This window comes from Ursus arctos, unplaced genomic scaffold (genome assembly GCF_023065955.2).
Source record: "Ursus arctos isolate Adak ecotype North America unplaced genomic scaffold, UrsArc2.0 scaffold_1, whole genome shotgun sequence".
Taxonomy (NCBI): Eukaryota; Metazoa; Chordata; class Mammalia; order Carnivora; family Ursidae; genus Ursus; species Ursus arctos.
The window spans coordinates 77355651-77368234 of NW_026622763.1; positions in this window are offsets into that span (position 1 = coordinate 77355651).

Below are 12584 nucleotides of genomic sequence, written 5' to 3' on the forward strand. Positions count from 1 at the left end.
TTGGTCACGAAACATTTTTTTAGATTTTATTTATTTATTTTTAGATTTTGTTTTCAAGTAATCTCTACATCCTACAAAGGGCTGAAATTTACAACCCTGAGATCGAGTCACATCACTGACTGCCAGCCGGGCACCCCTGGTCATGAAACTTTTAACTAGAAAATTGTTACTTGGCCTCATCACCCCACCATATTTTCCTCTGTTTCCCCGTTTGCTATCACTAAAGCTTTGTGGTCAAGATAAAACAATCCTTATAGGGAGATGCAGGAAGGCAAGACAATGGCAAGTATTTCTTACAGATGTTCTACATAAAAACTTGGCAAAGAGAAGGCATATGAGTAATCCTTAGCTGTGAAACCATTCTAGTAATAGTTTGTGTTTGGTACATTTCCCTGAAGGCTCTTATTTTTGGAAATATGGAAAGATTATTCTGTAATATTTGAAAAAGGAAAAAAAAAACCCTTCAAGTGTGATGGCTCCACTTTTTTATTCTGTGTTTTAAGAATAAAAGTATGTAACCTATTTCTGGATAGTAGCAGATACACACTGAGAAAATCGATTAATATAAGAATTATATAATGGAAAACAATCTCTCCCAAGAGCAATGAGTTAGCCAGTAGTAGGCGATGATGGTTCTAAAGCAAAGAATATTACAGATGCCAGAGATACTGTACGCCTTGTGCTGGATGAGATAGAGACATGCCCGGAGAGAAGCAACCCATCATCAGCCTTGTTTTGAATTGTTACTTTATAACTGAAACTTGGATTTCTCTCCATAAAAAGGAGTGGGTGGTCATCTTGCTTTTTGAACATTTAGACGAAGATTTTATCCTAAATTTGTTGTATGATTTGGTTTCCTAACACAAAAGAGGTTTTGAAATTGGTCTTTTAGTTGAAGGGAAAAGGAATACATTTAAGTGGGAAAGGTTCAAAGTTTAAAGCATGATTAGTTTTGTGTTTGGAAAATAAAAACATCACATTTTAGGTTTAAATATCTAATCAGTTTGAATAGGGAAGATTCTAGATTAAGGAAGAAAAAGTAAGTTTGGATGTGAATACTTCTGTATTCCAGGGTCCTCTAAAAAGGATGAATAAGTATTTATCTTAGATACAGTGAAGGTTGTGAGGATGCGTATTACAGTAGCTTCAGCTGCTCTTGAAATTATTTGTGTAATTTCTACAAGCAGATAGTCCAGTGCAGTTATTTGGAGGTCATTATGAAAGGCCAGATAAATATTTATCAAAAGCCAGAAAAACTAAAATGCAAGGCCGTAAGACAGCCTTGTTTTCTAACTTCAGTACATTGCAAATGCTTATGCAACAGCCTCCACATCCAAGTGAGAAAAATGTTGATATGCTTAATAACTGGAAAAAGTATTGAAAAAGTCTCAAACATTCCTAGAATGTACAGTAAAAGAAATATATTCTTTTATCGTTTTTTTCTAATCCTCAAGATACAAACAAGCCTATGAAAGATCAAATTTTTTTTCCTTGTTTTGTGTTCTCAGTTGGCTGGCTTTTCACTTCAGCGACTGTTGAACACATTCTGGGTTTGTAGCAGCATATGATACAGTCACCGTTCTCTGATATTATACATCTTTCTGAAGAAATACGATTTTAACACATTATAGGGCACTTGGCTGGCTCAGTTGGTAAAGAATGCAAATCTTGATCTCTGGGTCATGAATTTAAGCCTCACATTGGGCATAGGGTTTACTTTTTTTTTTAAAGATTTTTATTTATTTATTTGTCAGAGAGAGAGAGAGAGAGCATGAGCAGGGGGAGTAGCAGGCAGAGGGAGAAGCAGGCTCCCTGCCAAGCAAGGAACCCTATGTGGGGCTCTATCCCAGGACTCTGGGATCATGACCTGAGCCAAAGGCAGGCGCTTAACTGACTGAACCGCCCAGGCATCCCCTAGAGTTTACTTAAAAATAAAAAAAGGGGGCGCCTGGGTGGCTCAGTCGCTAAGCATCTGCCTTTGGACCAGGGTGTGGTCCCGGGGTCCTGGGATCGAGCCCCATGTCGGGCTCCTCCACTGGGAGCCTGCTTCTTCCTCTCCCCCTCCCCCCTGCTTGTGTTCCCTCCCTCACTGGCTGTCTCTCTCTCTGTCAATAAATAAATAAAATCTTTAAAAATAAAAAAAGATTTTAACACATTAAATAATTGTATGTGAAATAGGGGCACCTGGGTGGCTCAGTCGGTTAGGCAGCTGTCTTTTGGTTTCAGCTCAGGTTTTGATTTCATGGTCATGTGATTGAGCCCCACATAGGGTTCCATGCTCAGATTCGCTCTCCCTCCCCTTCCCACTCTGCCCCTCCTCCTGTGCGTGCAAGTTCTCTCTCTCTCAAATAAATAAAATTAAAAAAAAAATAATTGTAGGGGCACCTGGGTGGCTCAGTTGGCTAAGCGTCTACCTTCAGCTGAGGTCATGATCCCCAGGTCCTGGGATCACACTCCAAGAGTGAGGGGTTGGACTCCCTGCTCAGTGGGGAGCCTGCTTCTCCCTCTCCCCCCACCTCCTTGCCCCCACTCGTGCTCTCTCTCGCTCTCTGTCTCTCTTTCAAATAAATAAATAAAATCTTACAAAAATAATTGTACATGAAATAGAAATAGCTTGTGCTTTTTTTAAAAAAGATTTTATTTATTTATTTATTTGAGAGAGAGAGAGAGAGAGAAAGTATTCATACACAAGCACACAGTAGGGAGGGGCAGAGGGAGAGGAAGAGTCTTAAGCAGACTCTTTGTTGAGCACGGAGCCCAATCTCACCACACTGAGATCATGACCTGAGCAGAAACCAAGAGTCAGATGCTTAACTGAAGAGTCACCCAGACCCCCCTAACTTGTGCTTTTATCACTTCTTTGACAACATTGGATAACTATGTTATGCTTATCATACTGAAATAGAGAGCTTTAGAAGTTAATACTGAGGGGTGCCTGGGTGGCTCAGTCAGTTAGGCTTTGGACTCTTGATTTCTGCTCAGGTCATGTTCTTGGGTTGAGAGATCGAGCCCTGCCTCGGACTCCACAGTCAGCACATAGTCTGCTTGTCCCTCTCCCTCCCCGTGCTTGCACGCACACTCTCTGTCTCTCGAAACACAAATAAAATTTTTTAAAAAGTTAATACTGATAAAGCATTTATACAATATTATACAGACAAAAAGGATTTAATAAATGCTTGTTGATTGATTAGTAACTTTCATAAGTCATAATATTTCTGGATAAGTTGTAAAGGGTGATTCAGACCTTTCTGGAGATTACAAAGGGTATATTATATATTTTGATCACATATTAGCATATAAGAGGAAAAATCACTTCTAAATTCTTGCTATAAAGAGTGGGAATCACACACATTAAGAAGAAAAATGAAAAAAAAGGGAAGAAAAATGTAAAAAACAGTGATTTTTTCCCTATAAAATTATATAACGCAGGACTCAAAATTATACAAATAGCTCCACCTATTTCATGAGTAAGTTTAAACAAAGAATCACTACATTTTCACTAATACAAAATAATACACTGTAGAAAGCCTTTTTCTTAAATATTTGTTTTCAACTTGTGTCCTTTAGGATAGAAATGAAACCTGTCATTAAGTGTAATTTTCCTAAAATAGGAAATTTGTGATACAAATAAATAAGAGGGTTTTAGAGCTGAAGAGAAACAGGGATAGCTAGTTCAAACTTATTTTACAGATGAGAAACTGAGGCCTAGAGAAATGAAAATGATTTGTTCGAAGGCACAGAACTGTAGTAGTAGAATCAATAGCAGATCTAAAACCAAAGTGTTAGGGGCGCCTGGCTGGCTCAGTCTGTAGAGCATGTGACTCTTGATCTTGGGGTTGTGAGTTTGAGCCCCATGTTGGATGTAGAGATTACTTAAAAAAACAAAACAAAAGCAAAAAAACCCCAAAGCTTTAGGAACACCACACCTAATCATTTCCTTTAACAATTTAGGTGATTTACTGACATAAGAAGATACTCTGTGGATATTGAATATTGCCATTCTGCATGGGTATAAAAAAAAGGTGTTTCTTGCATTGATCCAATGTCTTGATCACTTGATATGGTTCTCTTACTATATGGAGTTAACCAAATCCTAAAACTGTAGAACTACTCAAAAACTCCATATTCAAATTCTTCCATTACCCACTTTGATTCTTTTAACCACTGTAATTTCAATAATTTTCTTTTTTTTTCCAAACGGAAGTTCTCATATTTATTACTGAGCCAACCTACTGATGCAGAAGCATAGTAACAGAGAAGAATCATTTTCTTAATCAAACATGTCTATTATTCAGGTAGTAGTGATGTTTGCAGAGTGATAATGTTATGAGCAAGTGACCTTCATGCAGCATAAATATATGTGACAACTCAATGTGATTCCTTATAGACCCAGATTAGTTCTTCTCCAATGTGCCCTCTTAGAGTTGTACCTGATTTTATTATCAGTTTTCATCTGAATCCACTGGGGAATGGGACGATTCTGCTTTTGTTTCTTGGCCAGGAATTGCTTAATCCTGAAAGTCTTGTGAGAAAAGATGATAAGGAACAGTCAACCACACACACCGCAGTGGTGGAGAAAAGGAGAGAGCTCAAATAATTTTCTACCAGGGGCACCTGGCTGGCTCGGTAAGAGAATCATGCAAATCTTGATCTTGGGGTCATGAGTTCGCACCTGACGTTGGGTGTAGAGATTACCTAAATAAATAAAACTTTAAAAAAATAATTTTCTTCCAATGGCCAGTCTTTGTAATTTCCTTTGTGTCTGCGTACTCTTGGTACCCATGACTAAGTTCAGGTGTTCCAGACCCTTATATTGATCCCCTTGAATCTTTGTATTATTTAATGGTATGTTCAGTGGTTTGATTTGTTTCTGTAATTTAAAAAATATTTAGCTATTCTCCTTCATAATTCTCATTTGTGAATCATGTCCTGGTTTTGTAAAAATGCACTGACATTATAATAGTCTTACACCAATGTTGCCTGTTATTTAGGAACTTTATCTGTTGAAGGTAGCACATATTATATTACCCTATATAGGTTAGATTATGCTCAATAACTATCCTGTAACTTCTGTAGCTTAACATAAAAGTTTATTTATGCTCAATAACTATCCTCAATACCTAACTTTTGTAGCTTTAAATTTTTTTCTAAAGATTTTATTTTATTTTTTAAAAGTTTTTATTTAAGTAATCTCTATATCCAAATGTGGGGCTTGAACTCACAATCCTGAGATCAAGAGTCACATGCTCTACTGACTGAGCCAGCCAGGCGCCTCTTGTCTGCTTTTTTTTTTTTTTCTAAGATTTATTTATTTATTTGAGAGCGAGAGTGTGGGGTGAAGAGAGGCAGAGGGAGGGGGGACATGGGGCTTGATCTCACAACCTTAAGATCATGACCCAAACCTAAATCAAGGGTCGGATGCTCAACTGACTGAGACATACAAGCAGCCCCCTGTCTGCCTTTCTTAATACTTTCTTAGGATAAAGTCCTAGAATTTCATTGATATTCTTAGAATAATATTTTTGAAGAATATGAGCTAATTTATCCTATTATAGCATAAATCTTTTTTAAAAAGATTTAAAAAATGTACTTATTTAAGTGAGAATGGGGAGAGAGAGAGAGAGAGTGAGCATGCAGGTGCAGGCAGAGGGAGGGGCAGAGGGAGAGACTCAAGCAGACTCCCTGCTGAATGCAGAGCCCAGCGTGGAGCTCTATCCCATGACCCCATGGTCACAACCTGAGCTGAAATCAAGAGTTGGGTGCTTAACCAACTGAGCCACCCAGCCGCCCCCAAAAGTGTAAATTTTAAAGCCAATTATTTTCAGATTGTAATAATGTAAACGATAAATAAATATAAATTCAGATTCTAATCCTGTAAAATACACATGTATATAAATATAAATGTATTCAAAATATGAACAAATTTCAGGGGCTCACCCAAAGTTATCTATGAAAAAAATTTCCTTAGCAAGTCAACTGAAAAGCATGAATAAGATTCCAGGAAACATCTTTCTTTTATTTTTTTTAATTAAAAAATTTTTTTCAGGGGTGCCTGGGTGGCTCAGTTGGTTAAGCGTCTGCTTTCGGCTCAAGTCATGATCCCAGGATCCTGGGATCAAGCCCTGCTTCAGGCTCCCTGCTTGGTGAGCCTGCTTCTCTCCCTCCCTCTGCCTGCTGCTCCCCCTGCTGTGCTCTCTCTCTCTCTCTTGCAAATAAGTAAATAAAATCTTTAAATTATTTATTTATTTATTTATTTATTTATTTATTTATTTATTTATATTTTTTAGAGAGGGGAGGAAAGGCAGAGGGAGAGGGACAAAGAGAATCTTAGGCAGGCTCCATGCCCAGCACCAAGCCTGATGCCAGGCTAGATCTCAAAACCCTGAAATCATGACCTGAGCTGAAATCAAGAGTTGGACACTTGATCGACTGAGCCACCCAGTCGCCTATCATTTTTCTTTTAAGTGGGCCAATATTTCATACTCTTTTGTAGACTCATTATTAAGCTTGGGATGCCTGGGTGGCTCAGTTGAGCATCTGCCTTTGGCTCAGGTTATGATCCCAGGATCCTAGGATCAAGTCTTGCATTGGGCTCCTTGCTTAAGGCGAGCCTGCTTCTTTCTCTGCCAGCTGCTGCCCCTGCTTGTGCTCTGTCTCTCTCTCAATCTCTCTCCTTCTGTGACAAATAAATAAAACCTTAAAAAAAAAAAGACTCATTATTAAGTTTAACTCACTATTACTTTGACACACTGGTTTCTTTAAATAAAATATTTATATATCCCATGGATCAGACCTCATTGACTCATTGACTCAGGTGCCCTTTCCCTTGACTTAATCTAAGTTAGTGAATGTTTGCCATATCATTTTCTGCTTTCTTAAACTTAGGTCTGAAGAACTAATACTGTCTATGTAATAACACAACTTAAATAATGATCCTAACCTGAAAAAGGCTATCTTAGTGTAGGATGAAACATGAACGTATCCTTAAAGTACATAGCCAGAGCAAAATGACTGTGTTCATGAAGATCAGTTGTTATCCTAACTACCCTATTCCTGGGTCAAATGGAGGATTCACAGATTCTAGGAATTCTAAGATCTCAGCACCATCCCTATTCACCCTGTCATAAGGGCAGTGCCAAACAATTCCAATTCAGTTCATTTCAACAGTCTTTATTGAGGACCTGTTATATGCTCGTTACTGTGCTTATTGCTGCAGATAGAGTGATAAATAAGAGATCATCCCTCTTTTTAATCTAGTAGGGGAGAAAACAAAAGCAAGTAACCAAAATGCAGCCTGACAAGCACAATATTAGAAGCTTATAAAAGATAAAGAAGTAACGCAAGGGTGCCTGGCTTGCTCAGTCTGTAGGGCCTGTGACTCTTGATGTCTGGGGTTGTGAGTTCGAGCCTCATGTTGGGCCTAGAACTTACTTTAAAAAAAAAAAGTAATGCAAAAAGGGGATAATTAATTCTGTTTGGCTGTGGGATCAGGGGAATCTTCTTAGAAGTAGTACTGTTTGAGCTGGGTGTTGTATGGTGAACAAAAATTAAGGAGAAGGGGAAAGTGCATTCTTGGCAAATAAAACAGTAAGCACAAAGGCATGTGTATTTGAGGAAGTGTAACTTCTTTGGTATCACAGAGCTCTCCAAGAGCAGAGACCGGCTTTTTTGCTTATTGTATCCACAGTAGCCTAGTACAGAGCCTGGAGCACAATAGAAAATAATTATTTGCTGAATAGAAGAATGAATGAGAGGGAGGCTTGTGTCATTTTAAGGAGTTTTAATTTAACCTTGTACCTGCCATAGGCTTAAGTTAACTGGAAGCCAGTGGACAGGGAGTCTTGGAAATTAAGTTTGTAGGAGTCAGTCCCTAACAAAGAAGAAAAGGAAAGGTAATGAACTGAGAGCAAACAGGCAAATGATCCACACCCTTGTTATTGCCTACTAGCCTTGTATGACGTGGCACATGCCTACCTCTCTAACTTCATCTCCCATGCTCCAATAAACTGGCCTCCTTTTCTTTTTTTCTTTCTCATTTCAAATGGAAAAAAATTTTTTTAAATTATTATTTTTTAAATCTGGGTATAGTGGACACATAATGTTACATTAGTTTCAGGTAATAAAAACTGAACTTTTTATTCCTCAAATATACCAAGATTGTTCTAACCAGTTCAAGGCCTTTGGTTGTTTCCTAAGCGAAAAGACTCCTCTACCAGATCTCTGCCTAGCAGAGATCACGTGATACCTCAGGGATCAAGTTGTACCTCCCCAAACAGGACTTACCTTGTAAGTCCTTTTAAGGTAGAACAGCTGTCCCTCTCATACTGTCTCTCCTTTCTAAAAGGTAATGTGGTGAACATAACCTAAGGTGATCTGCAATCATCTATACCCTTGTAAAATCCCTTCTTGAGAGTGGGTCGAACCTGTGATTTGCTTCTAACCAACTGAATATGGAAAAGGTGATGGGATACCACTCCTATGATTATGTAAGATTCCGTCTTAACAGACTGGAGCAAGACAGACTTTCTTTGTTGGCTTTGACTAAGCTACTAGGTTGTGAGAATACCTATGGAGAGGGCCACATGGTAAGGAATTTTAGGGGACTCTAGGAGCTAAGAGCAGCCCCTGGCACCTGAATGAACTTACAAGGAGATTCTTCCTCAGTCAAACCTCCAGATGAGAATGACACCTGGCTGACACCTTGATTGTAATCTTGTGAGAACCTGAGCAGAGGACCTTGCTAAGTCATGCCTGGACTCCTGATATATGGAAATTGTGAGATAATAAATATGGGTGGTTTTGAATTGCTAAATTTTGGTAATTTGTTAAACAGTAACAGAAAATGGATACAGGTAAATATTATGAGAGGATGAGAGGAAGGAACTTGGCTCCCTTGTTCCTTGCTGTGTCATTATACCTAGAATAGTGACTGGCACATAGTTCAATACACATTTGTTGGTTTTATAAATGAATAAAAAGATGAATGGAGGAATTTTAGCTGGATGGGGGGAGAGGACAGGACTGGATTCTAGGAACATGGCTAGTCAAACAGGCTATTAGTATTTAAGTTTTGGATGGAGTCAAAAGTTATATACAAAAAATATATATATATGCGAATTTTCAACTGCATGGAGGTTGGTGACCCTAACTCCTGCATTGGTCAAGTGTCAACTATATTTTTCCTCCTCCTCCTGCTTCTTCCAAAGTCTAAGTATTAGTAAAAATTTTACCATATTTTGGGGTAGCTTGGAGAATAAATAGTGTCCTACTGTTTGGAGGAAAGCAGAGCTCAGTGTCTGGCATCAGCAAGGAAAAGCTCTTACATGGTATCAGTAGAGAAGTCGAGAGCAAATCAGGTAAACTTGTGGAAAATATAAGTCTTCCTCTGGGATCTTTCAATGCTTGGGAAGAAGCTGGGTTCTCTTGCTGTTAGTCACTCAGGATGGGAAGCTCAGATGATTTTATTTTGTTCTAAATGGAAGGAAAGGGAAGGGTGACTGCAGATGCTGGGCTAACTAAAATTTCAAAAGTTAGACAAAAGAAGGAAAGAAATGGGACAAAAGATCTAGGTTCCAAAAGTAAAGCTTTATTATTATTATTTTTAAGCTTTTCTTATTCTTTTTCCTTTTTTAAAGATTTATTTATTTATTTTAGGGGGCCAGGGTGCAGAGGGAGAGAGAATCCCAAGCAGACTCTGTGCTGAGCACAGAGCCTGACAGGGGACTGGATCTCATGACCTCGAGATCATGACCCGAGCAGAACGCCCAACTGACTGTGCCACCCAGAGAGAAATTTAAGCTTGCTTTTAGGTTCAGAGGTTATCAAAGGGAGACTCTTATCAATCTCCAATCTCATTTTCCTTGTACTGCACAATTGGGTTTTCCCCTCTTCCAAAAGGAGACTATGCCATGTCCTATTTCTCAGTTGGGTCCTCAAGATTAAGTCCTGAAGTTTCTTTTCTTTCTTTTTCTTTTCTTTTCTTTTCTTTCTTTCTTTCTTTCTTTCTTTCTTTCTTTCTTTCTTTCTTTCTTTCTTTCTTCTTTCTTTCTTTCCTTCTTTTTTTTTTTTTTTAAGATTATTTATTTATTTATTTGACAGAGAGAGACAGCCAGCGAGAGAGGGAACACAGGCAGGGGGAGTGGGAGACGAAGAAACAGGCTCCCCGCTGAGCAAGGAGCCCGATGTGGGGCTCGATCCCAGGACTCTGGGATCACACCCTGAGCCGAAGGCAGACGCTTAACGGCTGAGCCATCCAGGTGCCCCAGTCCTGAAGTTTCTAAGCAGCTTCAGTTTGTCTTTCATTATTTTGACCCTGTAGTGTGTCCCAGAGCTAACTTCTGGGCATCTGTATTATTTTTCTTCTAGAGTTAAGAGTTGTTTGTTTTTTTTTTTTCTACTTTTCTTTGACAGCATCCCTTCATAATGATAAATTTTGTTCTTAGAAGTATTCAGTATCTCTGAGCTTAGGTAACTCCTTTTTGTCCTTATTCATATAACAGGGTTTCTGCCTAGGTCCTTATTCCAATGCTTGTCCTAATAATTTGCTTAGTTTCCCCAGACCCCTCCTAAAACCAGGGCTTTCCTTTTACAAGTCTTCTACCTCAGAGGAGAGCTATAATCCATGAGGGGCCATAATACAGAGTGAAGATCCATCAGTCTTATAGACACTGTTGGTCCCCTTGGATTTCTGTATTGCTCCCTTCATTTCTTGATTTCTTATGCCAGAGTTTTCCCCTTATGTTAGAAGACCCTCCTATCCTACTTGGGCTTTTGGTGATTAGAGTACTGGTGATTGTTTCCCCCTTGCACACGGTGGTAGTATTAAGGTTGTTGTCAAATTTTATGTTCTCCTAGTAACATGGTATAGTATTACATTTCCCTTTTCTCTTGAAGTGAGGATTGACCATGTGACTTCTTTAGCCAATAAAATGTGATTGGAAGTGAGGTGTATTGCTTCTGAGTTGAAGCATTTTATTAGTTAGAGCAAAAACACTGCAGCACTAGCAATTAAATTTTATGATCCTTACTGTAGCAATCTTTTCTTTTGTTTTTTAAGGAGGCTGTACACCTAACATGGGGCTTGAAATCAAGACCCCAAGATCAAGAGTTACATGTTTTACCGACTGAGCCAGCCAGGTACTCCCCTAACTATAGGAATCTTGAAAGCATGTATCTCAGTGAAGCCTCCAATCGTCTGGTGACCTCAGTGACTAGAATGAGCAGAATCCATGTAGTGGATATTGTAGTGAGCTTTGCAGATCTACCCTTTAGGACTAAAGCATAACCTCTCCCAACTGCTGGAAAGTCTGGTGGCTGACAGCTTTCAGTTGGGTTCCTCTCTGAGGGTTGGTCTTGGCTAAAGAGAATCCTCTCATCCAAGGGTCATCTCCTTTCCCTGGGTGCAGCCCATATCCAATGACAAGTTGGTGGGAGGGTGTAATGATCAGGCCTCCTGTCCCAATTTAGGACAGTGCTGAATGGCCATCCCAGCTCCAGAGCTCCCTGCAGAACTGGCTGAAGCCTCAGTTGCAACTGTGTTGTAGTTCAAGTTCTCCCTTTCAGTGATTTTCTGACCCTCAGTCTCCAGAGGTTGTTCTTGAGAGCACTACCCAATAACCTCCTGAATGCAAATCTCAGTTTCAGGGTCTGTTTCCCAATGAATCTTACTTGTAATAGGCTTCCTGATGACTTGTATCAAACATGTAACATGTGTGAGAAATAACACTTTTGTTGCTATAAGATGCTGAGATGTTTGTTACAATCTAGCCTATCCTGACTAGTGCAGATACCAAAACTTGCCTCCCCTGCCAATCCTTTGTTTTCACTTGAGCTTGACTTGTATTGTCTGTCTGATCTTCATGGACATATTGATGGCCCAGTTCTAGTTCTTCTCTGATGGTCTTTCTCATAGTGAGTGAACAGCCATGTCCCAACTGAGATATTACAAGGAGCAACAGAAAAGGGAAGAGGGATGCCTATCTAGTTGTCTACTAATTATTCCTACCAAGTCAGTGGCATATATATTTTTCATGTAAATTTCCTAGGATCCTTTCTTCTTCTTTTATATATTTTACCATACATTTATAATATGTATAAGGTTACTTAATGTTTCTTAGGAAAATTTTATGCAAATAAAAATAGAATAATCAAGTACTTAATCCCAATTTGAGAAAGAACAGTATACTATTAATTAATAAACTTTCTGCACCTCTAACTTACTAAAATCCCATTTCTCTGAGTGCTAGATCTTATTTCTTGGAAGTCAAATGGCAAAACAATACCAGTTTCTTATTTTAGGCCTTTTGGGCAAACAAAATATAGTAATAAAGCTAATGAATCAAAGCTCCTTCTAATTTTTTCTTTTTAAGGGATTTTAATGTATAGAAATATTTCTTTCTGCCTGAAGGGTAAACAGTATAAAAATATTTCCACTAAAGAGTCTGAGAATCCTGGGTTGGTATTATCAAAACCCGTAATTATACTAGATGTTTAGTATGATAACGCAACTAGTTTAAGGAATGTGGAGGTTTATTTACATCAAGTTCAGATAAAGAGATAAAAGGGGACTTCAACACGCAAATAAA